Source organism: Choloepus didactylus, chromosome 1 (genome assembly GCF_015220235.1).
Source record: "Choloepus didactylus isolate mChoDid1 chromosome 1, mChoDid1.pri, whole genome shotgun sequence".
Taxonomy (NCBI): Eukaryota; Metazoa; Chordata; class Mammalia; order Pilosa; family Megalonychidae; genus Choloepus; species Choloepus didactylus.
In genome coordinates, this window is record NC_051307.1 from 45,419,335 (window position 1) to 45,437,216 (window position 17,882).

General features: G+C 33.9%; 1 pseudogene; it reads left to right on the forward strand.

The window, feature by feature from the left end:
- The first annotated feature begins 3,515 nt into the window (after positions 1 to 3,515).
- On the forward strand, positions 3,516 to 4,325 carry LOC119529415 (annotated as a pseudogene).
- The last annotated feature ends 13,557 nt before the right edge of the window (positions 4,326 to 17,882 follow it).

Here is a 17,882-nt window from a genome sequence, read left to right on the forward strand (position 1 = left end):
GTTTCAACAGGTGAAGCAGCTAGCTGCTTCATGCTCTCTCTTTATTTGTGATCAGATGGGCCAGACATCTTGATACCCAGCCAAGCATTGGAAACTATAAGTGCTAGGTGTGTTGTTTGGATGTATTATGTTCCTCGATGCAATCCTGTTGGGGCAGACATATTAGTGTTGATTAGGTTGGAACCTTTGGATTAGGTTGTTTCCATGGAGATGTGACCCACCCAACTGTGAGTGATAACTCTGATTAGATAATTGCATGGAGGTGTGGCCCTGCCCATCCAGCATGGGTCTCGATTTAATCACTGCAGTCCTTTTAAAATGCTGGCACATATCCAGAAGCTAGCTGGCTTAGCTCAGAGATGCTTGGACTTGTGGACCCCTGATGCTGGCTGCAGCTTAAAGAGACATTTTGAAGATGGCCATTGAAAGCTGACCCTGAAATTTTGGAGAACACCATTTTGAAACACAACCTGGGAGCAAGGAGATGCCAGCCACATGCCTTCCAAGCTAACAGAGGTTTTCTGGATGCCAGTGGCCTTTCTCCAGTGAAGGTACTTTATTGTTGATGCCTTACCTTGGACAATTTATGGCCTTAAGACTGTAACTTATAACCAAATAACCCCCTTTATAAAAACCTATCCATTTCTGGTATTTTGCATAACAGCAGCATTAGCAAACCAGAACACTAGGTTTCATGTATCTGAAGAAAGAAAGCAGTCATTTTAATCTTCTTTCCAATATTTGAAGATATTCTTTTAACATAAATTCGCTAACTCAATTAGCAGGAAATTAAAAGTAACTGTTCAGAGGTCTGGACAATGAAAAGTATTCTGAGCTTAAAAGAGGAATTAAGCAGAGGGGCTAGAAGAATTAATATTTTCTACCTGAGTTAATTTCCAATTCTGTTAGACACCTGTCTCATTTTCAGCAAAACTCAGCTTAAGTACTTTCAGTTATCAGAGAAAGAATTATTCTGCAGTCAGACTCTTCATTTGTGGTGAGTTCTAATTATCTAGCAATATTTACATAGAAGTGGAATCTGCCTGCCTGTAATTGTGAGCCATTATTTCTAGTTGTCCAGAATGATAGAACAATGGACACTCTTCTTTCACCTAATTATTCATTCTTCATTCATCATTCATTCATTCAGCATATACTTATTTTGTTCATTCCCTATGCCAGTCATTTTGCTAGGCAATGGAGATGCAAGAATGTATAAAGGAAAGTTCCTATCACAGGAAGCTTACAGTGCATTGTGTCAGACAGACAAGAAACAACGCAACAACAGACTTTGAGGTATCTCTCTTCCTATTTTCCATATCATTATTTTAAAGGCTCTGTGTTCAATTGTTCAAGCTTGAAAACTGGAAGTTATTCTTGTGAATACCTTTTCCCTCACTCCCTTATTAAGTCCATTGTTTAGCCCTACTGAATATACTTCTAAAATATATCTTGAATACACCCATTTCTGTCAGTTTCACTATGGGTTACATATTCAAAGCCATTACCATCTCTCAATTATACTACTACAATAATTGCCTGCTTTGCCTTTCTGCTTCCTATCTGATAGTCTACAATCCATTATTTTTGAAGAAGGTGGGGTGAACTTTTTAAAAACATGTCAGCTTGGATAAAAAAATCTGCTGAAAAAATCTTCAAAGATTTTCTGTTGCCCTGAAAGTGAAAATCAAATCCCTTACACTGATCTACAGGGGTTTGCTTGATGTAGCCACTGCTTTCTTCTGCAAATTTACCTCATTTGACTCTCTCACTGAGTTTGCCACCATGTGGACACCTTTTTTCAGTCTTTGTACCTTTTCTCTTGTTTGATTTCCCTACATCTACCCTTATTACATCTCCTACACCCATCTACTTAATACTAGAGACTTTCCCTAACCAACCACTCTAGGTAACAAACTTTGTTTTTTTTGTAGCTTTTATAGTGTTTGTCATAGTTTGTTTTTAACCTATTTATTTAAAATATCTTCCGCTGAATTTAAGTTTCATCATGACTTGTGATCAAATCTCTCAAGTCTAGTTCATTGTCTGACATACATTAGATGTTCAGCAAATATAAGTTAAGTGAATAAACAAGTGTATTAATCAATATATAGAAAGGGAACTTACCTTAGACTTGGAGTGGGCATTGCCTAGATTTACATTTGACAGTTACAGGGGAAACAAATTATATATATTTTACATTCAAACTGTAAATGAATATATTCATGTATATATATCATAATCTTATATTTATCTTTTCATATGGGGCTTGGGTCTCAACCTTTCATCAGCTTAGTTACCCTTTTCAGGATAAGTAATTATGTCAATATTTGTCTTAGTATATGAAATAGTCCAAATATTTCTGCAGCATAGATTGCAGTGAACTTTATGAAATAAATTTGATAATATGTATTAAAATGTAATATACAACTCTTTGACTCAGTTATTCCAAGTATAAGATTTTGTCCTAAGAAAGTAGTCATGTCTGTTGACAAATATTTATGTTACACATTTTTCATTATACTGAGACTTAATAAAAGTGCTGTATCAAATTAAATTATCCTTTAATACAATTTAAGTGTAATTATAATCAGATTTCTCAGAATAATGTTAAAAATGAGTTTTTTTGTTTACATTTGTATTTAGTGATTTTTTTGTTAAAAACTCATGTTTTTTTGAGCAACATTCATCAAAAATAATAGAATGAGATCCACAAAGACTTCAAATATTGGAATTAGTAGGTAAAGGATGTGAAATAAATATTTTAATTCACATAAAAATATAAAAGTGAGGAAAAAGAGAATGACAAATTATTAAACTTAAGTAAACTAATTTGATAAATAACTAGAGAATCTATAAATAAAAATATAAATAAAATTAAAAATTCAAAGAAGGCTTCCAGTAATGGCTAATATGGAGTGACTCTGTCACTGAGGTCAAAACATGTATGCTTTAAAAAAATCTTGAAAGCCAATAACTGGAATAAGGTGGAAATTCAGAGAGATATGTCTGATGCTTGGGATCACTTTTCACCTGTGAATGGCTGCTGATACTGCAATTAGAGGTTGAGAGTCTAAGAGGCTGCCCAGAAATTTTGAGAGCCTCCCAGACCCGGGAAACATGACCTGAATATCCACCAAGGATTCCAAAGGGATATACAGTAGGAATAAAAGTGCATCATTAATAGATGTAGCCCCACAGGGACTATAGCCCAACTCTGAGTCGTTGAATTCACATGATATTGCTAGCTTCCTCAGGAGCCAGGAAGAAGCAAATGAAAATTTCTCTCTAAAATAAAATAACATCACCCTAAGGCTTACTATATTTCTGAAAGTTCTCATACACAGCATTCTACAGGCAATAAAAATAAAATAATCATCAGGCATATGATAAATTAAGACAAAATGAATGAGACCCAGGTCATGCTTCCAGGTCATGCCTTGACAGCGGCTTTCACAACCAGCTCTGCCCCACTGTTCAGCAGTTTGGAGCATGTGAACACACTCTGAGTCTTGATGAGTTCCAGCATGTGGTATATTATGCAGAGCATTCAGAGCAAATGTTCTCTCTCAGACTGCTTAACTCAAACAATCGCTGCCATCTATTCTTTCCCACATGATAATGTAGAGGACCTCATCAGAGTGGGAGCAGATGTGAACTGTACCCATGGTTCACTGAAGCCCTTGCACTGTGTCTGTATGGTGTCAGATGCTGACTGTGTGGAGTTGCTCCCAGAAAAAGAAGCTGAGGTTAGTGCCCTGGATGGTTATAACCAAAGAGCTCTCCTCCACTATACAGCTGAGAAAGATGATGCTTGTGTGGAGGTCTTATTGGAATAATGTGCAAATCCCAATGCACTGAATGGCAACAGAGACACCACACTTCATTGCGCAGCCTTTTAGAACAATGCTGAGTGTGTGTGGACTATTCAGCTGGGCTGCCAAGAGGGAAATCTCAAGACATTCAGCATCCTTCTGGATTATGGTGCAGAAATCAGGGTCATCAACCTAAAAATCCAGATACCCATCTCCCACCTGGTGACTCTACTAGTCAGGGGATTTGGAACACAGAAAGAGGATTTGCTTTGAGCTCCTCCACAGAATTGTTGGACACTTTGAATTGAGGAAAAATGACACCGTGCCACAAGAGGTGGCCAGAGGCCAGCAGCTGTGTGAAAAACTGTTCTGTGATCAGTCCCAGGAACTCTAAAAACACCCTCTTGCTATGCTGTGCACCATAGCCTCGGACTCCAGTATCTTCCAGATGCAGTGAAGGGCCTTCCACTGCCAGCTTTTTTGAAGGAGTACCGGTTATTTGTCGAATAACATGGAGGAGATGTTTGCATCATCATATGGGCAACTTTGAGTGAAATTTTTCCCTGCAGTACTCTTTTTGCCATGGTAAACAGGAAAATAAGTCATTTTTGTTGTGTGTTTTATAGATTTTGAGGCAACATGTCGCAACTATGACCTACACACCATTTCCCCTCCCCAAACAAACAAAAAACAACAAAAATCCCTCCAAAAACAAAGCAAAACAAAACAAAACAATGAGACCCAGGCAAAAAAAAAAAAAAAAAAGGCAATAGAAACAGGCCCACAGCAACTCCTGCTATTTAGAATTATCAGTAACAGATTTTGGAAAAAGAACTGTTTAATATATTCAAGAAAACAAAAGACAAGTTTTAGGATTTTTCAAAGAACTGAGACTATATTAAAAGAGATGCATTAACAAGGAAATGTATGGACATTATAGAAATAAAACTTCCAGTAATTGAATTAATAAGAGAACATCAGATCAGAACTGGAAAACAGGTCAGAAGAAAATATCCAGAAAGAAGCACAGAGGGAAGAAAGGAAGAAAAATAAAAAGATATAATTAGACTACCAAAAGGAAAGTAGAAGATGTGATAGAAACAATATCTCAAGAGATAATAGTTAAGAATTTTCCAACACTCATGAAAGATAACAATTCTTAAATTCACAAATCCCTAGTGCCCCAACCAGGATAAACAAAAATCCACATATAATGACATCAGAGGAAAGCTGCTAAAAACCAAAGACAGATAGATAAACATAAATGTAGCTAGAAGAAATAAAGATAAATGAAATTGAAAAGAAGAGTAATTTTTAACTAAGAGCTCATTTCAACGGAAGTAATGGAATCCAGAAGACATGCAATATCTTTATATTTGTGAAAGAGGATAAAAGAAAACAGAGGTATGTGCACAATAAAAATAACCTTCAAGAATGAAAGGAAAATAAAAACACTTTCAGAGAATATTTATCACCAGCAGATATGCACTGAAGGAAAAACTAAGGAAAACTAAAGAATATTCTCTCAGCAGAGAGAAAATTATTCAAAATGGAAGGTCAAGAATGTAGGAATGAAGAATAAGTGAAGTAGTTACTATGTGGAAAAATATAAATAGTAACAAAATAAAAATACAGTCTTCTAGTTTTGAAATATTTTAGGATTAAACTATACCAAAAATCATGGTGTATAAATCAGGAGGGGTTAAATATAGCTAATTATTTGAAGATTCTAGCATTCTATGGGAAGAGGACGAAAGTACCAAGTAATTTGATTACTCAAGGATTCATATAGTAATGTTTAGAGTAAAAAAACTAAATATATAAAAAAGTAAATAATTTCTGTGCTAATGTTAGAAAATATATTACAGAATATTCAATCATTTCAATAAGGAAAGACTTGAGAGAAAAGAAACATAGAACAAGCAGAAAGCATACGCAATATAGTAGATTTCAGTTAAAATAGATCAGTAACAATAGCAAATGTAAATTGACTAAATATTCTATTTAAAAGACAAAATTGCCAGACTGAATTTAAAAAGACAGATATATGCTATTTTATTATTCATGAGACATGTCTAAAAATAGGTATTGATAGTATGAAAGCAAAATAATTGAAAAGTTATACCACAGAAACTCTAAATAAAGCAAATACAAATCTATTTCAGAAAAAAAGTAGACTTTAAGGCAAAAATATCTATCCAAGATAAGGAGAAGTTGTTTCAGAATAATAAAAGTTTCAATTCTCCAGGAAGATATAGCAATAGTAAGTGTGTATGTAACCAGGAACATTGCCTCAGATATTATAAAGCAAAAATGGACAGAACTGTAAAAGAACAAAAACCACAAGTTATAATGGAGGGTTTTTCAGTTACTTCTCTCAGTACCTATCAGAAAAAATAAACTAAAAAGTCATTAAGCATCTGAAAAACACATTGAGTAAATCTACCCCAATAAACAGGTATAATATGGCACTCAACCATTGTGAAATGTACCAAGAATTCAAAAAAGAAAAAAAAAAACATCATGAAAATTATGTTCACTGACCAAAATTCATTTGTACTAGAAAAATGACAAAAGAATAATGAAAAATACATGTAAATTCAGAATAACTTAGGCAACAAAGAAAAAAGTCACAATAGACACTGGAAAAAATTTGAACTAATGATAAACAAAAATATCACATCACAATTTTGGAATTCAGATAAAGTGTAGAGAAATTTACATTCTTTAATGGGCATATTATAAAAGAAAAAAGATTGGAAATCAATAATCTTAATATCCACATGAAGAAGTTAGTAAAAGAACAGCAAAGTAAATGCAAAGGAAATGGAAAGAGAAGAATATAAAGAAAAGAAATTAATGAAACAGATGCAGGCACATAATAGAGAGGATGAACAGAGTGAAGAGATGGATCTTCAGAGGGCATGGAGGGGCTTCAAAGGAATTGACAATGTTCTATTTCCACTAGAACAAATACTCTGTTACCCTATGCTCATTTTTTATTGTTGTTCTAAAAGTTGAACATAAGTATTTTATACATATTTTGTGTGCATGATATTTGTATAGTTAAAACCTTAAATAAATGAAAAACAAAATTGTCATTATAAAACTGTCTTCTGTATGGCATGTAAAATCTTTTTGTAAATATATGCATACATATCTACATATATGTAAATAGCTTAAATTCTCAAATTTTTCTTTAAAACTTGATATGGAAAAGTAAAATATTCTCACTTAAAAACTTGGCAACTTTTCATGTGTTAAAAGTTTTAGGTTGGGGTTTTCCTTTGAGACACAGTCTGTTTATTTTGGGACAAAAGTCCTTGAGTGCATTATTTTGGATTATTGTAAAGAAAATACTCAACCAATATTCTTGGGAAAGAACAGAATGCACTGAAGAAAATAATTGCAGAATCATCTGAATGATTTATTATTTAATACAATTTAGTGATTGGGGTGTCCATTTCAGACAAATTTAGATTTCCTATGCCTCTATATTATTGTGTCCACAGGTAAAGACTGGAAGAAATACTCCACATTATTACCAGTCACAATCTAAGGTTTGCTTTTATTATCTTATGTATTTTTCTGAATTTTCCAAACTTTTACAAGGGACATGTTATTATTGTCGTAAGAAAAAAAAATGAACAAATTGCAGAGTCCACACAGAATATAAACCTGCAGTTGTGGCCTGAACAGTGCTTAGCATAGGTAGATGATTACTCTCTTTTTCTGGACTCTCAACTTGTGTTTTTTGCTCAATGTTTTATTAGCTTGACACATATTGATCTTGCTGTTAACCAGAACACAAGGTTTTTCCCTCATAGATTGCTGTTAAGGCAGATTGGTACAAGTGATCTTTGTTAACTGAAAGGAAGAGCATTATTGCCATTAATGTAGTCTTGTATTTAAGCTCCTATTTTCAGTCTCTCAGGATACTTCTATAGTATGACCTTAATTCATATTCAAAGTGAGCCATTGCATCTTATTCATAGTGAGTCATTGCATCTTCCTTTCACTCCATGTCAAAATTTCTCTGCAGTATCATCTATTTTTTTTTTCTTTTACATTTTTACTTTCAGTCTAGTCATTGAAGAATTTCACTTTTGTTTCTTCAGTTACCTTAATTCTCTCATACAGTTTCAATAGCTTTCTCCCCCATAACTCCTATCCCTTTATTCATATGCATGCATAGATATCCTATTTTCTGAAAAAGACTACCCACCAAATCCCTTCCACAACCTCAAGAATATTTCTTGGACTCACCCATCTAACTTTTTCTTTAAACATGTTCAAAGATTGGTCTTCATGAACTGATTTGCATTTCCTTCCACATACCAGCTTTCTTTAGGCCTTTGCAACTTTGTTCCTGCTCAGAACTTTCTCTGTTCAGCTACTTATTTAAAAATATCCAAAGAAATTCTAATTATAAAAGTGAACAGTGATTCTTCTTGGCATATCCTCTTTATAATTCTCAGGAATAAGACTGCAGTTCATTGAGATACAATGGAAGATCCTCAGCCACTAGTCTGGAGCTTTATATTTCCCAGGCTAAAACAAGCTCATCACTTAAGTAAAAGATAAATTGTGCACACTGAGAAAGGGGGACATAGGACTTTTAGGAAAATACTTGAAACTTGTTGCAATTTTTGGCTTCCAGATTGAATTCACAAATGCAGCTTAAAATAAGGTGGTTGATTTCCTGGGAAACACCACATTTCATCATTCTTACAAGCCACAAAACTTACACTCACCATAAATTGCTCCTTTTCACTCTTCCACACACTCCATAACCCCATCCGAACAAAAATCACCAAGGCCTAGATTATCTTTTGGAATGCAGTGTCTTCTACTTTAGTACCTGCTCATCTTCTCCTTTTCCATTGTATTGGCTTTTATAACTACTCACCATATAGAGGCCTTCCATGATTTATACTCTGGACCACCTCCAAACTATTTTCCACGTAATGGATTATCAGAATGGCTTTTCTATAATGTAGCTCTGATTGTATCTCTTGTGTCTAACTTGGTAGGTCTATAGTATTTTTCACATAAATTTCTTAGCTTAGTGCACAAGATCCTTGTTGATACGCTTCTTGTCCACCTAACTAGCTTGCTGTATTCTCATGTTTCCTCTCCACCATTCCTTACTCTCAGTGCCCTCAATATGTCAAGCTTTTTCCTATTTTCACATAATTTCCCCTTTTGCTATAATATCCTTCCTATCCCATTGCTTCAATATTCTTTCTTTCATCAAACGCCTGCTCCTTCAAAACTTGGCTAAAGGAATATCAACCTAATCTCACCATGTGATTTTGAAGTCCTTCATCTGGACTCCCTTGACCCCTTGCAAATGTTGCTTATAACATTTAACAAACTTGCTATTGCCTACACTAAGCTATACATTTACTGAAAACAGTGACCACATCTTGCTTGATATAGTAGTTTTAGTATCAAGCAAAATGATTAGCTCTCAGTGAGCACTTAATAAATATTTTTTTGAGATAATATTTATCATCTTTACTTCCCAGAGAACACTAAGGAAAGGAAATCCCACAATCCCCTCTGAAAGTATAACCTTTATACATGCACACTCATCACAAGACCTTTGCAACTTTGGAAAAAATTTTTTCCTCATAGGCAGTTTTTATTTTCCAATTTATAGATGTAGTAAACATCTATAGATTTTTCCATTTCCATTTCATTTAACTTTTCCTGGTAACCTTATCCAAATTTCTTTTGGATAACTTCTTTCTCTCCCAGTCTCAAAGTGCCAGAGGGTGGCCATATGACATCTTTGGAAATCAGACAATCAGGACATGGCAGTCTTTTGGCCTCAATTGTTAGTTCACGTGACTTATTTGAGTCTCTGAATCAAGCAATGATTTACCTATACACTGCACTTTTTAATCAACATAAGCCAATAAATTACTTATTTATGTATGTATGTATTTAATTATGTGAGATAATTTTAGTTGTATTTTTTTGCCATAACCAAAAGTTTCTAAAGTACAGTCAACCTCTTCACATATGTTTTGATGTATATTCTTACATTGGTCTTCTACAAACACCTTATATGATTCCTTAATATGTACAGGCCACTATGCTATAGAAAGCTGTTCACAACTAGCTTCACATTTGTCTATGTTCCTCTCTTCTCTCAATCACTTATGCTGAGTTAATTAGTTTGGCACATTGGGCCACTCACTCTCAGAAGGTAGTTTCTGGGTTAATATTGTTATTGTATGTAACTTTATTTTTACATTCTTTATTTTTACATTTCCTTCTTCTTATACAAGATTCTAAGTTATTTGTGGAAAAGATTTCTCTGTCAGTAAATGTTCAATCAAGAAAATAGACGGCAAGCAAAGATTTTGAGTTATAAAGTGCACAACTGTATACTTGGGTTTACACAGCCAGTTACACACCAGGGAAACTATCAACAAAACCACAACAATGAATTTCTCTACCATTGCTCCAAAGTTTTATGAAGCCCTTCATCAACTTCCTGCCCCTCCTCATTCAAAAACAACTTATCTGCTTTCTGCCATTATGGATTAGTTTAACTTCTCTAAAATTTTATATTATTGGAATCATATAGTAGTACTCTTTTTGATCTAGTTTTTTTCACTTAGCATAGTAATTTTGATATTTATCTGTGTTGTCATATGTATCAATAGTTCATTACTTTTTACTGCTGGGTGGTATTCTAATTTGTTTATCCATTCACTGTTGAGGAATGTATGTCAAAAATAAAACTGCTATAAATGTTTGAGTACAAATATTTGTAAGAACATATGCTTTCCTTTCAATTGGATTGGAATGGATGGGTATATGGTTAGTGTATGTTTAAGTTTTATGAAACTGCCAAAGCATTTTTCAAAGGGACTTCAACATTTTAAATTCCCAATAGCAGTGCCAAAAAGCTCAGTTGCTCCACATCACCAACAACATTTAATATAATTATTTCACTTGAGCCATTCCAGCGTGTGTAGAGTTATCTTTATGTGGTTTTAATTTGCGTTTCCCTAATGAGTAATGATTGTCTTAGTTTGCTAGGGTGCTAAGACAAATACTACACAGTGGGTTGGCTTAAACAATGGGAATTTCTTTTCCCATGGTTTTGAGGCTTGAAATCCAAAATCAAGTTGTCAGCACCTTAATTTCTCCATGAAGTATGTAGTGTTATGGTTCTGGCTTGCTGCAATCCTTGGGGTTCCTTGGGTTACTTCTCTACCTCACTTCATATAGTGATCTCTCTCTTCTTGTGTCTATTCTTTCAATTTCCTCTTACTTCCAGCTTCTTCCTGTGTAGCCTTCTCTGAAATTCTGGCTTTGTTTCTTCACTTTATTAGTTCTCCAATAATATGGATTAAGACCCACCCTTACTCAGTTGGCCACCCTTAACCATTAATAACATCTTCCAAAGGCCCTATTTACAAGTAAATTCACACCCAAAGGAACACAGATTAAAATTAAGAGCATGTGTTTCATTGGAGTACATGGTAATCCAACCTACCACAATGATATTGAGCATAATTTCTTATGTTTATTTGCCATTTGTGTATCATCATTGTTGATCATTTGTTCAAATATTTTGTCCATATTTTTTATTTTGTCATATTGTTTGCCTTATAGAGTTGTGATATTTATATATTCTATTTAAAAGTCTATTGACATTTATGTGTATTTCAAGAATGTTCTTCCTGTTTATGGTTTGTCTTTTCCTTTTTATAGCTGTAATATGAAAAGCAACAATTTTTAGTTTTAATGAAGTCTAAATTATTATTTTTTCTTTTATAGTTCATATTCTGCATTGCATTTAAGAAATCTTTGCTAAACCAACAGGATTAAATTTTTCTCCTATATTTTTTCTTAGAAGTGTTATAGTTTTAGTTCTTGAATTTTGACTCATGATCTATTTTTGATTAACATTTTGTACATGGTTTTAGGTAAGGGTTGAGGATGTTTTGTCTAGTTTTGCATATGGCTGTCCATTTGGTCTAGCAACAATTATTTAAAATATAATGATTTTCCCAGTGAATTGCCTTGACACATTTGTAAAAATCAATTGAGCATATTTCTGGACACTGTTCTGTTTCATTGATCTATTTGTGTGTGTGTATATGTGTGTGTTTGTGTGTGTGTGTGTGTGTGTGTGTGTGTGAGAGAGAGAGAGAGAGAGAGAGAGAGAGAGAGAGAGAAATACAGACATAGAGATAGGTATTCCAGTACCATATTGTTTTGATTAATGGAGCTTTATAATTGGTCTTAAAGACACATAGTTTTCTATCTCAAAATTAAGTCACTATTCTACATTTTTACTATTTCCGTACAATTTTCAAATCAACTTTTCATTTAGAAAAAAGATAGCCTGCTGAAAATTTGATTTGGATTGCATTTAATCTGTAGTTCAATTTTGTGAGAATTGATATGTAATATTGAATCTTTTTTATCCATTAACATGGTCATCTCAATTTATTTTGATTTCCTTTAAATTCTCTCATTACTGATTGAAAGTTTTCACTCTTTAGGCTTTGCATATCTATTGGCAAATTTATCCCTAAGTATTTAATATTTCATGTTATTTTATATATTTTTAAAAATTTCAAATTTGTGGTTTTGCTGGTATATTAAAATACAATTGTCTGTACATTCTACAACTTTGCTAAACTTTCTTATTAGTTCTAGTTGTTCTTTTGTAGTTTTTGTTAGATTTTCTACATATATAATCATTTTGTCTGCAAATAAAGCCATTTTAATTTTTTCCAATTTAGATTCCTTTTCCTCTTGCTTTATTGCTCTGGCTAGAACATCTAGTACAATGTTTAAAAGAAAGACACTGAAACAGAATATTCTTGTCTTGTCTCTGACTTTCATGAGAAAGCATTTAATCTAACATGATTAAGTATGATTTTTGCTTACATTGTTTATTGTTGTTGCTTTCTGTCAGGTTGACAAAGTGCCCTTCTATTGCTATTCACTAATAATTTTCATCATGAATTGATGTTGGATTTGGTCAAATGCTTCCTCCATGTCCATTGTGATAGTCATATGGAATTTCTTTTGTTTTATTTATATAGGGAATTTCATTGATTACTTTCCTAATATTCAATCATGGGATAAATTTCACTTGATCATGATGTATCAACCTATTTATGTATTTTTGGATTCTATTTGCTAAAATTTTATCAAGATCTTTTGCATTATGCTCATGAGAGATATTAGGGTCTAGTTTACTTGCAATATCTTAATGTAATTTTAGTCTATGTCTAATAATGTCTTCATAGAATTAAGTGGTTTTCTCTTTCAATCATCCTTCAGAGTTTGTGAAGTATTTACATTACTTCCTCTTTAAAGTTTTAGCAGAGTTCAACAGCATAATCATCTCAGGCTGGAGCTTCCTATTATAGAAATTACTTAAGTAAAAATTTAATTTCATTTATAAATACAGGGTTATTCATGTTATCCATTTCTTCTTCAAAGAGCTTTGGTAATTTATTCCCTTTAAAGAATTTTCCCATTTCATCTAAGCTGTAGATTTATTATCATAGTGTTGTTCATAATGTTTTCTTATTGTACTATTTATTCTTTGTAATTTTTAATGATTTCATGTCTTTCATTCTTGATACTGATAATTTGTGTCATTTTCTTCAGGTCAGTCTTGGTAGCAGTTTGTCAATTTTATTGCTCTTCTAAAACTACCGCATTTTGTTTCATTGATTTTTCTATTGTTTTTTTTTTCTGTTTTCAATTTCATTTATTGCTCTTTTGTTTAATTATTTCCCTTTTAATTTGGTTTACTTTGCTCTTCTCTTATAGCTTCTTAGAGTAGAAGGTGATGTCATTGATTTGAGATCTTTCTTCTTTTCTAATATAGGCATTCATTACTATAAATCTTTTTACAGACACTGTTTTAATGCATTCTCCAAACTTTTATAAATTGTGTTTTCTTTGTCATTTAGTTCAAAATACTTTCTAATTACACTTTAGGTTGCTAAATAAACTTGGGTATTTTCCTTTATATAATTTTGTTGATCTTTAATGTACTTCCAGTATAAGCATATTGTTTACTTCATTTCATTTTAATAGTGTGACATTTATTAGAATTTGATATATGGTCAATCATTGTAAATGTTCTTTGTGTCCTAAAAAGACTGTATTCTGCCATTGTTCACTGGAGTGTTCAGTTAGGTCAAATCAGTGCTACTCAAGCTTCTTATGTACTTACTGACTTTTTGTCAGCTCATGCTATCAATTATTCAGCAGGTATTAAAATCTACTATAATTTTGTATTTGTCTATTCCTCCTTTCAGTTCTATCAGTTGTGATCCATGTATTTTTGAATTTCTTTTATTAAATGCATTTAGCTCTATTGTGTCCTCTTGATCAACTGACTCCTTTAAATATATGATTTTTTTATATCTATAGAAGTATTCTTTGTTCTAAAGTCTAGTTTGCCTGATATTACTATAGGTATTCAGGCATTCTTTTAATTATTCTTAGTGTGGTTATCTTTTTCCATCCTTTAACTTTTAACATAATTGTCTTTATATTTAAAATCATTTTATTGTAGGCAAAATATGGTCTCTGCCTTTTAATTGTGGCTTTTAGACCCATTTACATTCAATGTTTACATCTATCACCTTGCTTTTGTTATTCTTCCCTTATATTCTTTATTCTTTTTTACTTCTGTCTTCTTTTGGAAATTTTGTATAAAATTGGTATTATTTCTTCTTTAAATGTTTGGTAGAATTCCCCTGTAAAGCCAACTGGAGCTGTGTCATTTCTTGGACAATCAAGTTAATTGACTTTTTCCTTATTTTGGATAATGTGCTGCTTTATGCATGGTTGGTATTTTTTATTCAAAGTCAGACATCGCAAATTTTACATTGTTGACTGCTGGATATTTTTGCATTCCTGCAAATATGCTTGTACTTTATTCTGGGGTACTGTCAAGTTATTGGAAAACAGTAAGACCCTTTTGAGACTTGCTTTACAACTTTGTTAAGTAGGACCAGAACAGCCTTTATTCCAGGCTTTACTTTTTAAAGTTTTTACTACTGAGAGAATACTGTTCTGATTTTTTTTCACACCAAAAGTCCCATGAATTACAAATTGTTTTCACTCAGGTTAACGGAAACAAACTATTCTCAACCTGGTGTGAGTTCTGGGGACAGCTCCATATGCTCCTTTCAAGTAGAACTCACATAATTTTCTCTCATACATGTACTCTTCAGTAGTAAGGTAAAGACTCAAAAAAGGATCCTCTGTAGATCTCCAGGGCAGTGTCTCTGTATATCCCTCTACTTTCCGACATGCTACCTTGTGAACTCTAGATGCCTTGGCTTTAATGGAGCTTCATCAAATTCTCCTAACTCAGAGATCCCACCAGGCACCATATGTTTTCTCCTCTCTCTGGGCCATGGCCTTGGAACTCACTCCAAGAAGTAAGGTTGGCAGTCATGGGGCCCACTTTATTTGTTCTCCATCTCTCAGGGATCTTTTTTTTTTAATTCTCTGATGTCCAATGTTTTAAAAACACATTTATATTATATCCAGTTTTTATTTGTTTTACAGGAAAGAGAAATTTGTTTCATGTTGTTCCATCTTGGTAAAAAGCAGCAGTAGAAAAAAATATTTCTACATATAACTTTCTGGACTTTGGGGGCACAAAGATAAGAAAAGCCATTTCCAAGGTACTCTGAAATGCAAGAATTGCTGGCTAGTTTCCTCTAGTGATATCCATCTACCTACACCACCGTGGTGGGTGTTGGGTGGTGAGGATCACACCGCCACCAATCTGGAAGTCAAAGGAAGTCACCACTAGTTATGGTAGCTGTCTGCTCATAACAAATTATTTGAGGAAGGGCTCCTGAAAGACAGAAGAAGCCATCAAATATGATCTCAACTGCCTGAATACAGCTACAACTAGGGAAAAATGGCTTATTTTTATCCTAAAGATTTCATCAGAGAGACCCTCTTGAATTGGCAATATCTACTTGAGTTGGTAGATGTTAGGTTGTAGTCATTCAGGAATCCTCACAACACAGCGAGTCATGGTTTAAGTAGAGAGTGTAAGGTTTATTAGAGGAAGAAAGCAGATGGGAGCTAGCAAAAAGAAAGAAAGAAAATGGCTCCAGCTCTCTATCTGAGAGCAGCATTTTTTCAAGGAAAGCCCACGTTAGGATGGGAGAGTGTTGGGGGGGAAGGGTGACTGCTGAGTGTGTCCTGTGCCTCTACTGGGTGAGTGCCTATCAATTTCTGGGCTGATTGGTTGCTAGGGTTCTGAGCATTATTCTTCTTTGAAATGTAGCTGCGTTATCTATCTAGGGAGAGCAGGTCTTTCTGGTTGTTCATCTTATGGGCATATCTGACTTTGTCATATCCACTCCCTGGGGGTCGAAGTGTCACCATGGCTGGAACAGCCTTGAACAGCCTTTATCCTTTGGTTTATTTGAGATAAGCTGCGGGGTCCCTAGGTCATAAATTCCTTCTATATACTAGATTCTTTTTCTGGAATCTGACAGTAGAATCTAATCCAGAATGTTGGTGTAAAAGGTATGTAATTCCACACTTTTCCCCTGCAGGAGAGAATGTAGAAGGGGCAGGGTGATGTCATATTGACAATGGACAATCTGACACACTTCATGTTTAAGTTGAAGCATAGCATAATTGATATACAGTAGGTACTTGATACATATTGAAGGAATGAATGAAAAAATGAGTTCTGATAAGGGAGTATATGTACAATTTGGTTTTAAGGATCAATAACTATAAGAACAAGGAAGAAAATAGGCCATTATGATACTCAGCAACTTTCTTTCTGGACTTACAAGTAAAATGATGCCTTTATTCTTCTTAACCAGAGTCTACAGAACACACTTGAATGGAGACTGTTTTGGTTTGATAAAGCTGCCAGAATGTAAAATGCCAAGAATAGGTTGGCTTTTATAATGGGGATTTATTAACTTAAAATTTATAGCTCCTAGGCCATGAAAATGTCCAACTCAAGGCATCAACAGAGATATACCTGGACTCTGAAGACAGGCTGCTGGTATCCAGGACATCTCTTTCACAAGGGAAGGCACATAGCTGGCATCTGCTGGTCCTTTTCTCCCAGGTTTGATTGCTTTCAGCTTCTGGTTCCAGTGGCTTCCTCTATGAGCTTCTGTGGGATCTCTCCTAGCTTCTCTGGGGTTTTTTTCTCTTTGAGCTTCTCTTAATTTCATCTCTTAGCTTTTCTGAGCTCTCTAGGCTGTTTCTGGGTGTCATTTATCCTCTTATAAAGGATTCCAGTAAGGGGATTAAGACCAATCTTGAATGGGGTGGCTCACAACTCAATAAAAACAACCTAATTATAAGGTACCATCCACAATAAGCCTGCACCCACAGGAATGGATTAAAAGAAAATGGCCTTTTCTGGGGTACGTAACAGCCTCAAACCACCACAGAGTGCCACACTGTTCAGTTAAATAGAGAAACAGGTGAACTCATGCCTAAACTCCTGTGAAGAGATGGACAGAAATAAATTACTAATTTTAATAAGATATACTATTTAAAAATATTTATGAGAGTTTTCTGGAATTGTTAGCTGTTCTTTTACTCTGAAGTATTTTATCTGCAGGATCTTAAAATTGATAACAATAATATTATACAATTTGCAAAGTGTTTTCACCTGGGTAATATAATGTTAAATGAGAGTTTCTGATATTTCATTTCTGATATTTAATCAAACTAAAATAAAAATAGTAATAAAATATTATAAGAAGGATCTATCTTTGGCTTCCTGGGAAGGGGTGATAACAGGTACACAAATTTGAACCTACTTTAATATACTTAGCTAAATTGCATGAATATCACTGCCATTGTAGGTGTTTGTTTCTTTCTTTGTAAGCCAGACTCATACCAGAATCTCTCAGGCCAATGACACTTATTAACTCTAAAGCAGAAAAATCCCAACAGCCCAGGCAAATGGTTAATAGAGAAAATGTCCCTGTTATTGGCTTGTACTTTACACCCATTATTATAATTTTGGATTACATCAAGTGGCCATGATACATATGC